The sequence below is a fragment of the Haemaphysalis longicornis genome, unplaced genomic scaffold, assembly GCF_048455015.1.
Source record: "Haemaphysalis longicornis isolate Haplotype H1 unplaced genomic scaffold, Haemaphysalis longicornis Haplotype H1 scaffold_12, whole genome shotgun sequence".
Classification (NCBI taxonomy): domain Eukaryota; kingdom Metazoa; phylum Arthropoda; class Arachnida; order Ixodida; family Ixodidae; genus Haemaphysalis; species Haemaphysalis longicornis.
The window spans coordinates 102,551,806-102,572,366 of NW_027526225.1; the positions used below are offsets into that span (position 1 = coordinate 102,551,806).

General features: G+C 47.2%; 1 protein-coding gene across 2 annotated transcripts in view; it reads left to right on the forward strand.

Moving 5' to 3' along the window:
- The window catches only part of LOC144163132 (uncharacterized), a 60,663-nt gene extending 49,038 nt beyond the window's left edge, over positions 1-11,625 (forward strand). For both annotated transcript variants that reach the window (XM_077693947.1, XM_077693948.1), the window contains one exon: positions 11,488-11,625. The gene's annotated coding sequence lies outside the window, so the exon portion shown is untranslated. The remainder of the gene's footprint in view (positions 1-11,487) is intronic.
- Positions 11,626-20,561: the final 8,936 nt, after the last annotated feature.

Consider the following 20,561-nt stretch of genomic DNA (forward strand, 5'->3'; position numbering starts at 1 on the left):
CAGCGGAGAGCGACGACGAGTGAGACGAGTGAGATTATTTCGAGAAATAAATCGCCCGTTTCTCTCGCATTCGTTTTTCTTGCTCACAAAGTTCCGTGCGCGTTACAATCGGAGGTGCAAATTTTTTCGGTTTTTTTTTCCAGGAAAATCGGGTGCGCGTTAGAATCGGGTAATTACGGTAAATAAATAAATAAATAAATAAATAAATAAATAAATAAATAAATAAATAAATAAATAAATAAATAAATAAATAAATAAATAAATAAATAAATAAATAAATAAATCAACAAACAATATTGCACCTAATGGCCACGTAATCTAAATACTGGGCGCTGGGTTGTAGACCACGCTCTAAAAGCATTGCGGATTATGAAGAATTTCCAGCAAAGTGTTTAAGGGGACCTGTCCGCGTCCTCGAAAAATGGCGGGCAGTCCCGAGGTCTTACCCGCCATGGTGCCTCAGGGGATACGGCGCTGTGCATTACCGGCCGCGGTGGCCGCTTTTCCGATGGAGGCGAAAAGCAAAAACGCCCGTTTGTTTGAGATTTAGGCACACGTTAAAGATCCCAAGGTGGTCAAAATTAGTCCTGAGCCCTCCCCTACGGCGCGCCTCATCGCCTGTGTAGCGTTGGCTCGTTAAATCAATCAATCAATCAATCAATCAATCAATCAATCAATCAATCAATCAATCAATCAATCAATCAATCAATCAATCAATCAATCAATCAATCAATCAATCAATCAATCAATCAATCAATCAATCAATCAATCAAAGTCCCCAAGTCTTTTTTTTCGGAATATGGCGCCAAGAAGTGTGCGCAAGAAACGGTTGCCGGAATCTCCACGCGCTGCTAGCTGGCATACCGCGACTAATTATTTACAAGTGGGGAGTCGGGTTCATATTTCCTCCAATGCCGCCATGAATCCAAGGGTCGCGACTGGCTGTGTTTGCTCGGGTCACCTGGTTGAGCTGGGTATCTGGGTATTGGCTGGCCGGGGAAGCCCTCCGCTACCAGAAAGAGGCGTTTGGGAAGTGGAGGCAAGTCTGGAGGGCGTTGACACTTGGAAGAACTGCAGCTTTGTCCAGAGGAGAAACGTGGGGCTGTCAATTTCTCTCCCGCTGAAGCCAAAGTATTTTGTGGTTATGGCCAACGAGAATTCCACAGCCTTTGCAACTTTACTTCGGACTATCTAACGATGAAAAGTAAACGAAACTCGCTGTGAAACTCACTCGTCGACGAAACGAAACTCACTCGTCTTAGTGGCTAATTGTAACAGAGTTTGTTGAGGGATAGTTTCCATAAAACAAGGGTTAAGCCGGTTACTGTAACCATACTCGTTGCGTAGATGCCCTGTATTGACGCTTACAAGTTCGCTGAGCTAATTAGGGCAAGTAAATTAACCTCGGCGCAAGGATAGTGTAGATTTAGCGGTGAATTGCCATTTTATTTTGGTTGGGAAAGTTTTGATGAAACATTAGTTACAGCCGTTTTCTGCGTGGCGTCAGCGCGTAAGTTGGCTTTGCCGCAAGGCTTGGGTGCTCGCGCTGACCAAAATTCTAGAAACCCCCAGCCTAAAAAGCTTCGCTTTAAAAAAGACAGGCCTACTTTTATTATTTCGCGTTCGGTTTCAGCTCCGCGGTTTAGTTTTTTACCACCTGATGGGATGCAGGATGGGCTGCGAGCAACAACTCGTACTCTAGATATGACACAGAGTCATGACTCGGGGAGCGGGATCGCGATCGCGCTCTTTGTTCTCTTATCACTGGCATGAGGAGCGTGTGGAAGAGGAGCAGCGTCTACGTTCGTTTAAGATAAAAATGACCCTCCATATTCATCATAATCATCATCATCATCATCATCATCATCATCAAAAAGCCTACTAAGGCCCACTGCAGGACGAAGCCCTCTCCCATTGACCTCCAACTGCTCCAGTCCTGCGCTACTCGAGTCCACAGTTTACCCCCGAATTCCCTTATCCCTCCAACGGATTACTGGCCTTCCCCTTCTTTTAGACCCATCTCTTGGTATCCACTCTGTCTATTGGGCCCTATCAATTCCTTCCGAGGGCGAATTGAGCCCGAATTGCCTTTCAGTGTTTATGTGACAACTTTAATCAAATCCTACATCATCCAGCAAGCAAACTCATAGTTAATCATCGTCATCATCATCAGCCCCTAGTTTTTTTACGCTACAGGACGAAGGTCTCTCCATGCATATTACTCCATCTGTTCCCCTCAGGCGATGCCTTAGTCCAGGGGTCTCAAACTCACATCAGTGAGCCGGCCGCAGTCACGAAATTTACTCCTGCAAGGGCAGGGACAGCGAAGCAGGTTGAAATGAAGGGGGGTGGGGGGGGGGGGGGTGTTGACATCTGAAAGGAGCCATGAAGGCAAAATACAAGTTGGGTTGATTAGAAAGACTGCTTAGTCCCCCCGATAACAATGATACCAATATCATCGCAATATTCGAACAAATAACGGATATATTAAAGAAAACGTGTGAAGCAGTCGCGACCCCCTAGCCCAGTGATTCTCAAATGGGGGTCCGCGGACCCCTGGGGGTCTGCGAGAGCATTTGAGGGGTCCGCGAAGCCTACCTCAAAGCTTTTACTCAAAGCTTTTTCTCGATTTTGCCAGCGCTTTCTTGCAATGCAAAAAATGTAGCTTTGTCGCATTACATGTACGTTTAGTTTCTCCGCGTAGCACCTATTTTAACAACTGCTTTTTGCACGACAAGCCAGCTATGAGAAGGAAAAAAGCGTACACAGAAGAGGCAATATATAGGTGTTTAGAAGAATTTTAGATTCAAGACCAGATTGTTTAACATGGGGCGCATCGTCATTAGCGTCAACCATAAAAGGCGGGCATCGAATAAGTGTGTGGGCTACGTAAGCTGCAAGTAGAAATTGTTTGACATTATGACACCAAACAACATAAGCTCCATCGTGGGGTCCCCCATCACTTTAGCAAGCCCAAAAGGGGTCCCCGGGGCAGTCATGGCTGAGAACCACTGCCCTAGCCAATTTCCCGCAACTTTTCTATGACGTCACGTAACCTTGTTTGCGCGATTGGCGGCCGCCTAACTGACCTGTCGCGACGACACATGACTGGACGTCTGTAATGGGGCATCTCGTTCCATTTGACCGCATCACTTGAATGCTAACGTGCAGTTAACGCACTGAAAATTATGTTTTATTGTTGGCCTGTATGACGTCATTCTTGCTCATAACACGTCACTGTGGCGCAAAATTTGAAAGTTTTTAAATACTTCTTGCTTTTTTTCGTTAAAAAACATCTTTTGGGGCTGTAATGGAGCTGAGTGAGGTACTGAATCCTAGTTCTTTCAAATTACACGAAGTTGTATTTTCTTTTCATGGCTCCTATAGAAAGAAACAAGTGCTTTCCGACATCTTGCAAATATGCCGCGCCATTTCTGAATGAAATTCGGCGTCAGGATTCGAGAAACATGGATACCGATCTCCAGGCTGACTAAAATCTGTACGCCGATTCTGAAATATAAAATATTTGTTACACGGGGATTTGTTCCACGGGCCGGGATTGTCCACGGGCGGGGTTGAAATCAAAATGTCCGCGGGACGTATGCGTCCCGCGGACCGCAGACCTGCCCTAGTCCATTCTTTGATTCGGAAATGTCTGATTTCGTCCCTCTGTCAAGTTATTGGCCTCCCTCTACTTCTACTCCCGTCACTCGCTGGCCACTCTTTTGTCCTGCTGTTCCACCGGTTGGCCGTTCTCCGCGATACGTGCCAGAGCCCGTCCTCCCAGCTTGAGCTATGTTGACTTGCACCCGAGTTATCCTTCGTTGCTCCTTAAAGGGGCCCCTAACACTGCGGATAAAACGGTTTCACTATTTCTTTCGTACCGGGAAGCAATATTGAAGGTACAGTTATAGCTAGCACAGATTGAGATTGCGTGATTTGCTCGTCGCAGCAAAGGCATGTTCTAGCTTCTACTTTGCTTTAGTTGAGATTTTTTAGAGTGGCTATGGAATGCGTTTTCTGAAACTCAAAGCCAATTAGCCAATAATAGCCAGTAGCCAAGACAAAACTCTTTTTAAACAAGTTTAAGTTTATAAATTACCTTCTGGGCTTAGGTCAATCATACTGGGCGGAAGTACTTCGTGGTACCCTAATATAAGTACTGGATGCGCTTTTTGACTTCGTTCTGAGAGCATTTCAGACTCTTAAACAGTACCCGCCGCGGTGGCTCAGTGGCTAAGGCGTTGCGCTGCTGAGCACGAGGTCGCGGGTTCGATTCCCGGCCGCGGCGGCCGCTTTTCTGATGGAGGCGAAAAGCAAAAACACCCGTGTGTACGAGATTTCGGCGCACGATAAAGATCCCCAGGTGGTCAAAATTAATCCGGAGCCCTCCACTACGGCGCGCCTCATCGCCTGCGTTGCGTCGGCGCGTTAAACCCCACAATCAATCAACTCTTAAACAGTAAAAAAAGTGCGGCAGGGGCCCTTTATAGGAGCAGTCAGATTTGTCCGGGCTAATCCTTTTAACCCCCTCGTTACGATATCAGCCTACCCGGCCCAGGATGCAAAAGGGAACGGGGCCTGCTGTTATCTCGTAGGCGACGCGGTCAGCATACCTGCACAGACGCGCAACTTCCTTTTTAAGATGAAACGGACTACGCCGCCACTCTGCCGACACTGCGATGTGCGAGAAACCCTCCAGCACCTGCTATGTGATGTGCTCGATTTGGTGCGCAAAGAGTGTCCGTCGCAGTGTCTTTGTGACTACCGCTTTCCGTGGACATTAAACTAAAGGACGTTTAAGACCGTGGGCATGTCCCAAACGTGCTTTACGGGCTACAAAAGCTCTGATCGAGTACTTGAAACACACAGTTCTAGACCAGTCTCTGTAAATAACCCAATGTCTCTGTGCGCATAAAGTTTTTATTTATCTATTTACAAATACTACAGGCTCTTCTCGTGCACATGCAAGAGTGAACACAAAGAAATACGTCGACAGAAATGCAACCTACGACTCGACAATACATCAGTGTTGTTGCCGTAAATTAAAAACGCACAACACACATAGGTGGAGACGTAAATATGGTGACGCAAACGGAAGTGGACAAGAGCACAATGATAATGTATTCCAATTTTGAAACAACACTTCCACGAAAAAATAAATTACCAATACGTTCTGAAAACACTTGTAACGACACCGAGTTCGCTGTTTCTTCAGGTAACATATTCCAGTAAGAAATTGCACAAGGAAACGAAGACAATTTATGCGGATTAATGTGGCTAATCGGTTGCCTAATAGTCCTACTATGATGTGTTCTCGCTGAACGTTTGAAAGGCTCTTGGATGTAGTATTCCCGCGACAATTTGAAGGGACCGTAGTAAAGCTGGTAAAGAAATTTTAAGCTAGATATGACCCTACGCTGCTCGAGTTTTCGGAGGTTTGCCCTATTACGTAAAGTGGTTACGCTAGAGTGACGCGAATAAACAGAATAAAGTTCTTCAGCTTCATCGCCATCATATTCATCGCGTCATCAACTCGCGTAGCAAGTTAGGCATTTTAGCCCGGCTAACATCGCCATACTTCATTATAGATCGTTCTCTGTCTCCCGCGAGCCACCGTCATTGGCCTGGGCAGGGTTGGAGTCCACAGAGGCCGGCCCCACGCCGCGAGAGGTTGAAGCGCGGTTTCTCCCGTCGCTGCCAAAGCGGGGGAGACGGGGGCCCGACAGGGGAAAACAAATCTGGCAGGTTCTCCGTGCGCATGCGCAGTTCGGTGCGGTCGATAGGAAAGGCGTGTCCCGCGACATCCGCAGCGCTGCGCCACGCGGGATGTGTCGTCGCCATGGTATGCGCGCAGGCAGGGGCTGCGTTCGGCCGCTCGTTAGCGGTAATCGAATTAGGAGGTAATCGATAGCCGACCGCCAGGGATATCTGTCGTCTCGATCGGATGGGGCCTGACTGCGGTTCAGCCTATCTCCGGTTTCGACTCCAGCTAATTGTGCCAGCCGCAAAGGTTCGCGGAAGGATAAAATGGGGGACGCCATCGTTACCAGGGCGGAGCGCGTGTTATGTCGCGGGTAAGTTGGCGGTCACAGAGAGGTACAAGAAGTAAGCGAGTCAATTACTGCATTTTTTGTTCCGTTGCTCCGATTTGTGGTGCACGAACGCGCTTGCGCAGAGTTTGCGTGGTGACTTTTGTGGTGGCGTTTGCCCTTGAGTAGACACGGGAACTGCGCCAGATTGCCAGGGAAAGCAAAGCGCAGCAGGGTCGGCTCATCGCTCAAGAACCGAAAAGAGAGCGAACGCTACAACTCAAAAACCGTATTTACTCGATTCTAAGCACCCCTTTTTTTCCACGATCGCGATGCCCGAATTGAGGGGGGTGCTTAGATTCGAAAATCTTAATTTACCCCTCCCCCCTCCCCCGACGTTTTTTTTTCGCAGCCTTATCTCAACAAGACGGGAGCAAGGAATGTTACATTCGGCAGACTATCAAAAGGAAAATAGGCACAGACAGTGAACCAGCCACTTACGTCTGATAGTCAGTCACTTTCACTACCATTTTTTTTTGTTAGGGTTTAACGCGCCGACGCAACGCAGGCGATGAGGCGCGCCGTAGTGGAGGGCTCCGGATTAATTTTGACCACCTGGGGATCTTTATCGTGCGCCGAAATCTCGTACACACGGGTGTTTTTGCTTTTCGCCTCCATCAGCAAAGCGACCGCCGCGGCCGGGAATCGAACCCGCGACCTCGTGCTCAGCAGCGCAACGCCTTAGCCACTGAGCCACCGCGGCGGGTTCACTACCATTCGAGACCGCTGGGCCGCTTGCACCGCCGCTCTCGGTATACCCCAGCAGGTCGTCTTCTGATCCACAGAAGTGGTTTGTAAATGAAAACTTCATAAATGACTTGGCCACAACGTCAACTCGCGCCCGCTTCCATGCGTCTGAAATCCAGCCTGCGACGGTTACCTAGAGAAGGGGGAGGCTTAGATTCGCATGCAAACATTTTTTTCCGATTATTTCTTCCGAAAGTAGGGTAGTGTGCTTAGAGTCGGGAGTGCTTAAAATCGCAACAATAAGGTATATACGAGCCTTAATTTTAGGTCTTACATTCCACTTAAACACGTTTAGCTATGAAGCATTGCGTGCATTTGGCCTCTCTCGCGGGCAGATATACTGATTCCAAATTTATTTAGTCCGTGATGAACAGTCCCCCCAGCTCTAAATCGGGTATTGGGCGCGCAGATCTTACAGGATCTGCAGTTGTTGCAGATGTCAACATTGAATAACTCCAAAATAATAATGACGAAGATTATGGATGGACGTTTATTGGAACAGTCCGTGTTGTTTGGGTGACCACAAGTTCGGGGCCTCTTTAATAATCCAGGAAGCCCACTGCACGGGCGACCTGCCTTGCCCGGTCTACCAGATGTTGTTAATGATCTGATTTAAGCTGGTATGCCGGTACGTGCACTGTTCAATCGAAGGGTTAGGATTTTGGACAATCAGGGCAAGTGTTGGTGTGTGTCGACTTGGCACTTTCACGCCATTCGGTAGAGAGTGCATGGTTTTACGAACAATTTACGATTGTACGCGTTTAGAGTCGGGAATATGGAGTGTAGTAATGGGTCATGCAAAATGTGTTTGCTTGGAGCTGTTGGTAGGGGCCCATGTCTTCGCGAGACATCTTGAGGTGTGGAGGAGGGGAGGATCTTTATTTTAAGCGGTAATGGGCCATGATGCCAGTGAATCTTCTGGGGATAATTTCTTGTGGTGGGCTGGAAAGTTACTACTGGCTGCAATCCCGGAAGAAGATCCCGTTGTGTATGGATGCGCGCAGTGGCATGAGTCGCCCCGTGTCTTTCCAGGGATGAATGAGCAGATGTTCAGATGATAACTATCTCCGGTATATAAGGTTGCATTGAAAAGTGCCCCAAAAAAATGTCGCGGGTTCGATTTCCGGCCGCGGTGGCCGCTTTTCTGATGGAGACGAGAAGCAAAAAAAAAGCCCGTGTGTACGCGATTTCGGCGCCCGTTAAATATCCCCAGGTGGTCAAAACTAATCCGGAGCCCTTCACTACGGCGCGCCTCATCGCCTGAGTTGCGTCGGCGCGTTAAACCCCACAATCAATCAAATGCGCCCAATGTGGAAATGTCGACACGCAAGTCTGAGTGTCTGGGATGAAGATGACGTGTTCCGTGCCCGTGGTGGTTGCATGGACAATTTGCTTCGGCAGTGTCGATGTCCTTTTGTGGGTATGGAGTCAGTAGTAAGTTCCGTGGTCTTTGGTTACTAACTACGCTGATAGCATAGATGATCGATTATTGTATACAGCTGCGTGTGCCTATCTAAAGTCAGCGCTTATTCCGTGTGCAGTTATAATTACACGAGAGCTTTAACTCTTCCCTCGCTTCGTGCATTGTTGTGGATCGGATGCATGTTCCTTTTATTTTGGCAACAGTGTGTAATAATCACAACTGCCACCACGCTCGTATGCGCGTGAAGAACGGTCAGGTAGTGATTGAGCGAGCACCCAAGGGTCAAAAAGCGCCATGACAATGGGGACCGCTCACACAACCATGCATGGAAGGAAGCAGATCCGCTTTTAAGCCAGCCATGCCTCAATGGTCTGATTTCTGCAAAGCTCCTAAAAAGATAAGAGCTTTGACGAAACACTGCCACATGGCCGGGCGTGTCTGTTGTTGTTTTCGCCTTTTCCAAGCCCGCTGGAAGTTCTGCCTCGGATATAATCCAGGAGCTTGTATTATCTATACACGCAGGAATCTCCCAATACCCGCCGCAGTCGTTGAGTGTTGACGTGGTGCCCTGCTGACCACACGGTTGCTGTGTCGTTTATTGTTTCGCTGGTGGGCGGCTCAACAGTAGCACCCGTGGGTCAATATTTTTGTGCACGATAACGATTCCCGTATGGGCTAAATTAATCTGTGGCCATCATACGGTCCACCTCGTACACCAATCGTTGCGTCAGCGCGTAGAGCGCTGTTTTTTTTTTTTTTTTTGCGAAAGCTTTCTTAGTGGGGCCGATTGCGTTCTGCCAAAAACATACTGCTTCTCCCCCTAGACCTGTTGGTCGACTGAAAAGCTCTGATAGGAGCTCTGGGCACACGGCGCGCGTGTGACACCGGGCATTCATTGTGTAAAAACGTTTACTTGAAGATCGCGAAAAAGATACATAAGACAATACACGCATCCATATCGAAGAAGGAGTACAATAGTATACCTTTATCTCATACACCACGTATCAGTATACATTCAGGTAGTTCGCAGATGCGTTTACTTAGGGCGGGAAAAATCGTCGCATGGGTTCGTTGCTCGATTGATTCATTGATTGTAGGGTTTAACGCGCCGACGCAACGCAGGCGATGAGGCGTGCCGTAGTGGAGGGCTCCGGATTAATTTTGACCACCTGGGGATCTTTAACGTGCGCCGAAATCTCGTACACACGAGCGTTTTTTGCTTCTCGCCTCCATCAGAAAAGCGGCCACCGTGGCCGGGAAACGAACCCTTGTCCTAGCCCAGTTTAAAGCTTCACTAGAATGTATTTACATGGCTGGGATAAAACAACTCATACTTGCAGTGCGGGTGCGAGACCAGACGACAAAAACCAGACCTGCTCAGAGCTGTGCGCAACCACCTTCCCGTGCAGCCGCACGTCGTCCTACAAAGAGGAGCGCGATGCAGTTTCCTGGATGTCGCCCTTGAAGCGAAGGTCGCGCACTATTTGTCGCCAGGAACGCTGATGGCCGCGCATCCATTAGGCCTCTGTCGCTGCTGCGTGCTTATAGTCGTAGCGCGGCTCGTCGTCTAAGTGCTGCTGTTAAGACGCCTGCCTTCTTCGAATCGCCTGCGCACACGTCGAACGCTCTCGGAGCCTCCGTTGCGCAAATTCGGCGGTACTTGGTAGCAGTTGGACGTGGAAGGAAAATCGCCTGCTGGTGGTGATTAGGTGTCGCGTTGTTGAGTGCGAGTTGTTCTTCTTCAAGGCTGATTATGCCGGGCTCGTGAAAACAAGTTTCAATGCACCTCTATGGCGGAATCTTAAGCGGACGTCATTGTAGGCAACTAATGGCGGCGAGAACTGCAAGAGGAAATGGAGTCGACGGCCGGGCGCGAAGCGTACTGAAGACGATGAATGTCTGACGTCCGCTGGGTCTCGCATTGCGGCATGCCAGTTTGCAGGTAGTTTTGTACTCGAAAAGCGCGTTAAAGCTTGGAAATTTTGCTATGCTTCACTAGACACGGGATTCTTGCCAACACGTGCTTCCTTCAGGGAGAGATCCAAGTTGTCCGCTTCAGGCTTTTATCCTTTGCCACGAGCATAATTATCATCTTGCTCAGCCTATAGCATTTATATGCTATCTTTTTTTTCTTCATCAGAGCAATGACGTTGAGGATGCCACCACGCATGTCTTTCATTGGACTATGCCCCAGTCCTGGTTATTCTGTTCTTATGCACGCGTTTACGGGGCTTCAATTTGTAGTCTTGCATCTTGTCACTGGCTGCTGAAGCATCACGTCAAGGTTATTCGTTCGTCGTACCAGTTCACGGAGGGAACATTATTTAAAAACGGTGGTGATATAAGGCTATCACGGTTACTGACTTATAACTACGCCTGATGTTTTTGACGATATCAACAGTGACAATTTAATACAAAATGCGTATCAGTTTAAACACGTTTTACTGTGTCGCAGTGGTCGCGCCCGTGTGGAACATTGTCAAATATGGCTTGTATTCACTGACGAGGCGCACATGCAGGCAATAAGGTTAATGCGCCGACACTGGTTACGTCCAGCTTCGCAGGATGGCGGTATTTGTCCGTGCTAAGCACATGACTGTGTTGGACGTTCCAAACTCTATCTCACCGAACGCAAAGTAATGCCTCGAGTAATGTGAGTGTGATTAATAACATCTGTTTAATGCCTGAGTGTGATTAATAACATCTCTGTTGACACCACCGTTGAGAATCGGGTTGAAATGGAGCAGACGACGCACGCCGGTGTTTCTTTTTCTTCGGCGTGTGGGTTCTGTGGCACAAGCCGCACCGTGTCCGTGGTGCATCGGCCATGCCTGTGGCCGTTTTCAGCGTTGCCAAGCGAAGAAATTGACGGCTACACTTTTCAATGAACACCACCTATAACACTATGTTCAGGATATTCTGAGTAAGTGGTAAATTGGTGTATGACTTTTAAGCAGCTATGGTTAATCATTTCTTCGAGGAAAAAAAGAGTACCGGCTTTCCAGTGCACGCACACGCGGAGTGGACGCCAAGTTTTCTTGAGCACTGAGCCTTGCCATCAAATGTGCTGTCTGAGCTGTTTTTACAGCCACGTGTGGGATAATTTTTAATGGCAGACGGTTTTCATTGTTTCCTTGCTTCCGCCACCGCGGGCGAAGAACGCGAACTTCCCATCGTTGTAGAAATAGCTGAACGTGCCTCAGCCCTGTGTTCTTCTTTTCGCAGATTCCGCGTACCGGTGCCAGCGTGGAGGGGCGTCCATTGCTCAAGTGCTGCGGCCCTACCAAGCCGCCTGCCACACGACCAAAGATGGCGATACTCCTCCTCCTACCCCTCCTCCTTCCTCAAGACGCGATGGCCAGCGCGCCGTGCGGCCCAAGGACTCTACTCACACCGGCCATCGGCGACCCACACTGGTGAACACAGCCGCGGCCCCAGAACGAAAACGTCCGTCCGCGAAAAGCCATGTTTTGCGCCTGTGTCCCCACCACACCGTGCCTGCTCCGGCAGCTACCAGGAAGGAACGTGCTTTGGACCACGCATGCGCAGCACCTGCGTCACCGTCAACGAGGACAGTGGCGCGCGCATACTCCAGGACAAGACAGCCATCGTCTCAACGAAACCGCGTCTTCTCCGATTTCTCTACCATCTCGTCCCTGTGTTCACAGAAGATTTTCTGCGAGCAAAGGGTGGCACGCATGCGGAATACTCATCTCAGAGGACGGTAGCGTCTTCGAGGACGCCGGCTTTATTCCTAGAGGGCTGACACGACTGCGCCTGGTGCCACGAAAAGAGGTGTACCCTGTCGGGGTGTGATCAACTGCGTGTGTGGGAAAATGTCGGCAATTCGCATGACTTGGAAGTGACGACGCAAAGCCTGCTTCTGAACTATTTAAGTGTCTGGAAGCTCCACGTGCAAGACACGACAGCTGTGGACCGCACACGTGTTCTCGGATCTCTTGGCGGCGTGACGTTTAACTCGTACGAATGTTCGCGAGAAGGTCATTTCAGGGATGCATGCTAAGACCCGAAAGCAGACGAACGCCGGTGCATATTTGCGGGCTGTCAGAAAATGGGTGACAAAGCACAGGGCACTGCGCTGGCGTCTTTTGGCGGCGGTGAGATAAACTGAAGCGCGTCGGTTCACCGCCAGCTCAGTCATGATCAGGTGCTATTGGCATCTTTGGTTGGATGCTGAGGCAGTTGTCTTGCAGAGCATTCGATGCCTTAGTCTGGCCACAAGCTTAGACGTTGTATTTATTTTGCAGCCGTCCATCGTATTGTCGTTGGCCCAAGTCCTCAATATGTTCATGTTTCAGCCCGCACGCATTTGAGGCTTGATAACATTGTTCAAGACCCCTTGTACTAAACAGAACCGACAAGCATAGCCTGCTTGAATAGCAAGACACTGTTCTCTCCTGTGGATTTCTATGCTATAAATTTTACTCGTCTTTCTGCTGAAAGCTAGCGCTCCATTCGTCGCCTGTCATGATCGAAACTGCAGTCAGGCCCACATCACAGGCTCAAAATCATTGTGTACAATTGGGTCAGCTGGTCGGAGCGAATCAGTTCGTTCAACCCGAGTGTGTGTAATAATACCAAGGCCCTGGGATAGCGTACTGAGCGTCAGTTATGCTGTGCCTCTTAAATGTCAAAAACTTGCGAACCGTCCCCAATATGTTCATGTCACAGCCCGCACGCATTTGAGGCTTGATGGCGTTGTTCAAGACCTCTTGTGCTAAAGAGAACCGAGAAGTCTTGCTTGCGAACTTGAGGCACTGTCAACTTCAGGAGAACTTGGACTTGACCTCGGCTGTGTCGACAAGAGTGCTAGTGATTACCTCAGTCTGCGTTCCATCTGGAAGCTTGCCTTGAACGTTCTGAAGGAGGGCCCTGGCGAACAATGCTTCCGCTCTGCCCTCGGTGTTGTGTATTGTGCATCGCATGTTTAGCTCGTATCTACAGGTCCAGGCAACGTCTGCGTGTGATACAACGCGATGATCGGCGTACAACGCTGCTGCAATAGAAAACTACCAAAAAATGGACGGTCCACGAAGCGTGTGTTAGCGAACGGTCACTGCGAACTTCACCTTCTATACTGTGCAGTCGGTGGCGATGCTCGCGGTCGGTGCAATTTCTCAACCAACGTCTACCACCGACTACGACAGTTCATAAGAAGTACGCCCAGGATTACTATCACCACCCCGCCGCCTATCTGTGGAGTGTACAGGGAGCGTACTACGTAGTGGGTGCGCGTCCGTTTGTGTACCGTGTGTGCTTGTGCAGTCCGGGTGTGTGACGAGTGCCGGTGCCTTTTACGTCATTGATTCTCGTGGCCTTAATTCCGGTGCGCCTTGGACGCTCTGTGTCGGTGTATTTTTTTCTCGAGGAGGCGCCGCCGAGAGAGTGCGCAGCTCACTCAACTCACTACAGACTTGAAGTGTCGTTTTCTTTTTCTCTCCAAGCTGAGATAGGCAGAAACACGAAACGAGTTCAATAAATGAACGAGTGTATTTATTGTTACCCACTCGCATCGCAGTCGTGTCTTTTCGTCCACTAGCGCTTGCACACTTCACTTCCACAAGGTGTCGCGAATTGACGACACACTGCACGCATCTTCCATGAGTTGTCGAGCTTTAGTTTACCGAATGCTGGTTGCGAACCCTTACTCCTGACATCCGGCCACGTTGATCAACAGTCACAGCGGACCCGTTAGAGAATGAATCCTATACCGAGGTTTTTGTAGGGCCATGCGATGGCGAAAGAAATAAACTTGAAATGCTTGATATTTTAGGTTCTTCTAGCTGATACTTTCTAGAACACAATCCATTACGAGATGTGTCGCTTTGAATCATGCGAATGTGCCGGAATGGAATAAAAAATGTTGAAATCACACGCACGTTTTAAATGTGATGTGTTGGTATACGGTTGAGGAACGGGCCTGCAGGCCCTTGAGAGAGAGAGAGAGAGAGAGAGAGAGAGAGAGAGAGAGAGAGAGAGAGAGAGAGAGAGAGAGAGAGAGAGAGAGAGAGAGAGAGAGAGAGAGAGAGAGAGAGAGAGAGAGAGAGAGAGAGAACGATCTGGCGCTGTTAGCCGGGCTAAAATGCATGCCTATAGCTTGCTACTCCCGATGAATATGGTTGTAATGATAGAGATTATGGGGCTGGTGTTGAAGGCGCTGATGCGGACGAATGCGTTCACTTATGTGCAACAGAGACTGGTCTAGGCATGTCTGTTGCAGGTACGCGATCAGAGCTTTCGTGGCCGTGAAGCACGTTTGGGACATGCCCACAGGCCTGAGACGTCCTTCAGAGGAATGTCCATGGAAAGCGGCAGTCACAAAGACACTGTTCGCTCACTATATAGAGCCAATTTACAGAGCAGGTGCTGCAGATTTTCTCGCACGTCGCAATGTCGGTAGAGTAGCGGCGTAGTCCGTTTCAACTTGAACAGGAAGTTACCCGTGTACCCGACGTTCAGCCGCATGGGATGTAGTATTGCTTCTTCCCGCTTGGAGATCCCAGTTGGCATCTCGAACTTGAATTGAATTGAAATGAATCGTAATTTACTTGGCATTAACGTGTACATTACTACCATGGTGCCGCGACTAAAGGCGACGTAAATGTTGCCTGACTTGACCTCTTGCCCTCGGTAACACTGGCAGCACAGACAGCGTTTGAAGCATGAGAACGTTTCACAAGGAAAAAAGAAACAACTAAAAAAAGGGCTAATCAGATAGCAACGCAAAATTATACAATAGCCAACACTTGACAAGAAAAACAGCAGGATTACACTAATACGTATGTTGTAGCCAGCAAACAAAAGGTGGTCCAGAGCTTTACAATTCAAATAAAAAGTAAGTAAAAAGATGCAAAGAGAGCGTGACGGTAGCACAAAAGGGCAACGCAAATCACGATAAATTCGTAAAGTAAGGCTTAATTCGCGTTATGAATGAGTATAAACACCTACAACAATCATTAAGGCCTATTATGCCGGGATGATAATTTAAGAGATTCAGTGTCTGCCGTGAAGTTATTAATAAACAAATACCCCTTGTCTGAATTGACACGCGAAAATTTATGTTGGATTTGAGTGTAACACCCTAAACCAAAAGACAATATTGCAATAGAGAACGAGCAAGGGAAAGCTACAGTTGGAACGTTACAGGTGTTGGTAGCAGAAGACGCAGTTTATTTAACATGGGGATTCCAAAGATTTTCGGGAAAGAAAGCGCCTAAAAATTGTGCAACTTAACTCTCTCGATTGGAATGGATTAAAAGGTGAGAGGGCAATGGATTCTAGTAGGCTTATTTTTAGACGTGAATACGATGTATTTTATCTTCTTAAAATTAAGCTGTAGTTCATTCGCATCCAGTCATAGGGAAAGCTGTTGTAGCCAAGAGTTTGCAGTAGCGATGACAGATGCCACATAGGTGAACGAAAAAAAAAGAACATTCGTATCACCAGCGTAAAGAACGATATCTTGGGTAAGTGGAATTGAATCAATATCATTAATGTATAGAATAAAAAGAATGGTCCCCAATATAGAGCCCTGTGGTACACCATACAATATTTTTTCTCTGTCGGATTTCACATCATGAACCGAGAGGAATTGCTCACGGTCTCATTATTAGCTTCGCAAAAGCTGAAGTGCAGTTTCTGTTATACAATAATATGACAGTTTAAGAAAAAGAATGCTGTGCCTAATTGAATCAAAAGGCTTAATAAAGTCTAACTGGATAGCGTAGAATTTATAACGTTCTCGATGACCTCGGAGGAAAGGGGTGGCACTGAAATTGGTCGATCATTATTAATGTCGCCTATGGCACCACCTTTATGTAAAAGAATCACTTTGCTGTTTTCGTGTTATCGGGGACGATTCCTGTTGACAGTATTAAATATGCTAGGTGACACAAGGCGTCACCAATCAGGCCTGTCACAGCTTTGATTGGCGTGGTCTTAATTCCACCAAAGCGGGAAGAACAATTATTTTTAGACAATTTTGTTCATTTTAGTTGTTGTAGCAACATTGAGCTGCACACGTTTTGAGTTAAGTAAGCGCTTGGATCCGAGCTACGTGAAGTGGACACCCCGAATGTCTAGAAGCGTTGGTTGAACAGATTAGCGAGAGATTTCCGACTGACGATATCTTCTCCTATTTTTAGTTCAGAAGGCCCAAAAACCTTTGACTTTCGAAGCAAATTTTTTATAACCGCTAACGTTTTTGAGGGAACACACTGAATGCTCGCAAATATATTTGAGTAGTACTGAAGGCGCACTCTCTTTATGTCTGCCGTTAATTTGTTTATAACTTTCTTCTACTCCTTGAGGACCGTTAAATCCACGGATTTTATAAATTTATACAATGGCTAATTGATTTTTTTTCTCTTTAAGTGTTCAAGTGTCATCCACAGATTTCTGGCTTTTTTCTGGCTTTAGTCACAGTAATAAGATAAAATGCACTATTATAGGCCTCAATGACCCTGTTAATAAAGAAATCATAGAAAGTATTGGTATTCGCTGTTGTCAAAAGGCCACTTCAATCTATGGACGACACAAGCTGGCAGACGTGGTCAAAGCTACCACTATTAATCTCCCTGAAGGGTGTAGGCGCACATAAAGAACGAGTTTTAAGCTCGTTCAGTCTGGAATAAAGCAAAACAATGGTACATGTTTAGCCATGCCACTAGTAAGCACCCCAGCCATTGTATCCTCTTTTTCACAATTTGTTAAACACAGGTCTAAAAGCGTTTCATTGTGACAAGTAATCCTTGTCGGTATATCAATTAGGCTTGCGAAACCGTTGACACGCACTGTGCTTCTGAATTCAGTGTTCAAGGAGATATAGTTGGAGTACATTGATAATAAAGACGTCCATTATTACCACTTGCTTTTTTGTAGTTGAGATATCTTATAAGATTTCATTGAAAGCTTCCTAAAACAATTCGAGGCGTCCGGAAGGAGGTCAATAAATAACGCGTAGAACATTCGCATTTGTGGCAATGAAAAGCGATTCAATACCCGAATTTATGACAGTATATTCAGGAACAACTTCGTAAAAACGGCCCTCCCTCACATACAAGGCAACACCGCCACCTATTTCAGTTCTTATATTATTAGTTTCTAGTTTATATCCGTTTATATCCATTTATATCATTTTATATCTAGAATATATCCGTCAGAGTACCAAGTTTCACTGAGCGCCAATACATCACAATTATGACCCAAGGAGGACAAAAAAAATGCTACTTTCGTCTTCTTTATTTTTAAAACTGCATACGTTGAAGTGAAAGAGCGAAAAACAGTTTTAGCTAATTCTATTTCCACATACATTATCAGTGAAAGAATCAACATCACGGCAAACACAGCCAGACGACGCGGAAACCATTTGCGGTGCTAACATATCACAGCTGCAGCCTCATTAGACCATTTTTTTTAGATCCCACTCATCCTGGATCCGAAACAGCTTATCACCTTGGTCCTTTTGAACTAAAATGTGCCCGTTGTTCACCCACGCAAAGCGAAAGCCCACGTCCTCTGCTCTCATTCGTGCGAGCCCCAACAGCCATTTATTCCAAGGCCTGCACTGTGGATACATAACATATCATCATCATCATCATCATCATCAACAACAACAACAACCACATCCCCACCACCACCACCACCACCAGCCTGCCTACGCCCACTGCAGGGCAAAAGCCTCTCCCATAGATCTCCAATTATCCCGGTCGTGTGCTGTGAGAAGAGAATTTATTATAAAACCACATATCAGCACACAGCGACTACTGGTAACAGCGCTGCCCGAAAAACAGAAAAACAAAATCCAATCAGTTTTTAAGTACTCCGGGCAGTCAACACTTCGCACGACAAATGTCTATGGTGGTAAAACAAGCTACTCCGAAATCAATCCATAAAAAGTTCACATGCGTTCACAGAAAACGTTCATAAACTCGTTGAAAGTCAACACGGCACAATAGTGATGCTCAGGATGTTGTTCCTGGCCACTATGAAACGCGTAGACCAGCGTAACAGGACTGCGACCAATGTATCCCCGCAAACTTCTTGATCTCATCTGCCCATCTAACTTCCTGCCGCCCCCTGCCATGCTTGCCTTCTCTAAGGCTCCACTGTGTTACCCTTAATGACCAGCGGTTATATTGCCTTCGCATTACATGCCCGGCCCACGTCCATTTTTTTTTTAATTTCTACTATGTCCTTGACACGCGTTTCTTCTTTGATCCACTCCGCTCTCTTCTTGTCCCTTAATGTTACGCCTATCATAGCGGCACGTAATTATGTAATACGTCAGCCCAGGTTCAACACAGCATGTTCCATGCTACGCTATAGATGGAAGAAGACAAGCATCTTTCCTGGAGGATAATACTGATATTTCCGGTGTTTGATGGTCATGCGCAACGGATGCAGCAATCCCCGCCTTTACATTGCCGGTTATTCTACAATAGGCAGGAGACTGCTATGTGATGGTGCGCTTGTATAGCTTGGAAATGCAGGGAATGCATATCAAACACGAGCTTTTGGGAATGACGCTAGACATTGAAGTGCAGCCCTAAAGTCCGTGAAGACGGCCCACTCTCGTGCGGGCTGCTTGATGATGTCAGCGAAAGCCACCCGCAGAGCTGCAAGCTATGTTGCAGTAGTTGGCGTTCCGTGGCTGAGCACGGCACTGATGGTGGTGCGTGATGACGGTATCCACACCCCTATAGTGGATGATGTGGATGATACCGACCCTTCAGTGTGCAGGTGAGTGTGGTCTTTGCATGTTCGTTAAACATAGTCCAGAGCGAAGAACTTCAGGACGGACGCCGTAATGTGCTCCTTTCTCGTAATAACGGGCACAGTGGTCGTGATTATTATCGTGACAAGCGACACAGAAGGGAGTCGGCAAAGAATGCTCACGCATTAATAGCTTAGTGTCAGTGGGCTCTTAAATGTGGGTCGAGGTCTCGCATACGCGCGAGTGTGTTTTTTATGCCTTCAAGAAGAAAACAAAGACACAACGGCTTTGAGTTGGGTGAGTTGGTGAATATTCATTATGAACGATAAGCGCAAAACAAAAGAAAAGAAACATGAGGCCCCAAAGGGCGAGAAAAAGACAGGACAGCGCTTCATTCAAAGCTACCTTATTTTGAAAAAAAAAAAAAAATACACTGCTTATGTTCAAATTTCAGTCACTCACGTGGTACTAAATCATAACCGAAACAAAACGAAGCAATCAATGGCATGTCAGCGCAAGCGGAATGTATTTCCCACTAGACTACAAAAGGGTGTCATTTCAATAGGCGAATTCTCGGTCAAGCAACGCTATGGTGGTCTGCGCGTCTGCGCAGACCTCCGCGTTTGCGCGGCTGCATAAGCCTGCAGAGACGTGCCCCTGATTGTGTTCCGATTTGTTTTTGTTATGATTTAACGCCACGTGTGTCCCTGAAATAGATATTTAAGCAGTGTTTTTTCCAAAATAAGTTATCTGTGAGAGCAGCGCTGTCCTCTCCGTATTGCGACCTTTCGTGTCTTCTTTTTTTGCGCTGATCATCACTGATGAAAAACGAGGACCGCGGCAGAGTATTCGGCCAGCAACTACATTCAGGTATTGCCGTGAACAACGCCGCGAACTGCTAAATAAATAGCAGCGTTTTACTATTTTAATTAGTTACACTGCTTCCTGTTCTCTTCATATACAAGGCTTATATTATTAAGCCAGGTTTATTACTCGAGGTCAAACCCGGTAAACAGCTCATTCCTGGTAGCATTAATCTGACCTTCAAGCTCAGCCAAGGTTAAGCCAGTGCCTCGTGCGGTTTAAAAGAGGGAGGGGGTGCGGAGAGGGAAATGCGGGCAAAGAGTAAAGGCACGTATCCTGAGAAAATGATACCAGGAAGCGCTGGATGTATACAAGTTCACTAGAAGGTTAACGACTAGAATGCTAACGATTAAATACGGAAAGAACAGTGGAGAATCCAAAAAAAGCCAAGGTAACCAAAAAAGAGCCAAGGCAGATTGAAACGAATTAATGGAGAGAAAAAATGGAAGCTAAAACGTCGTTAGAGTTGTACAGGGCTGAGAAATTGGACATCAGAAAGGAAAATTTCTACGATAATTCCAAGGGCAGTGCTTTGCCTTTTGTGGCTAAAGCAGGTTGCTCGCGAGCTAAGAGGTTTGTGAGGAAGAATACAGAAAATGGCGGAGTGGGCGTGTTCTGCTGAAAAGAAACAGACACTATGCGGCACGTAGTGTTAGAATGCGAGGGTATCCATCCAAATCTAAATGAGGGAAATATTCGG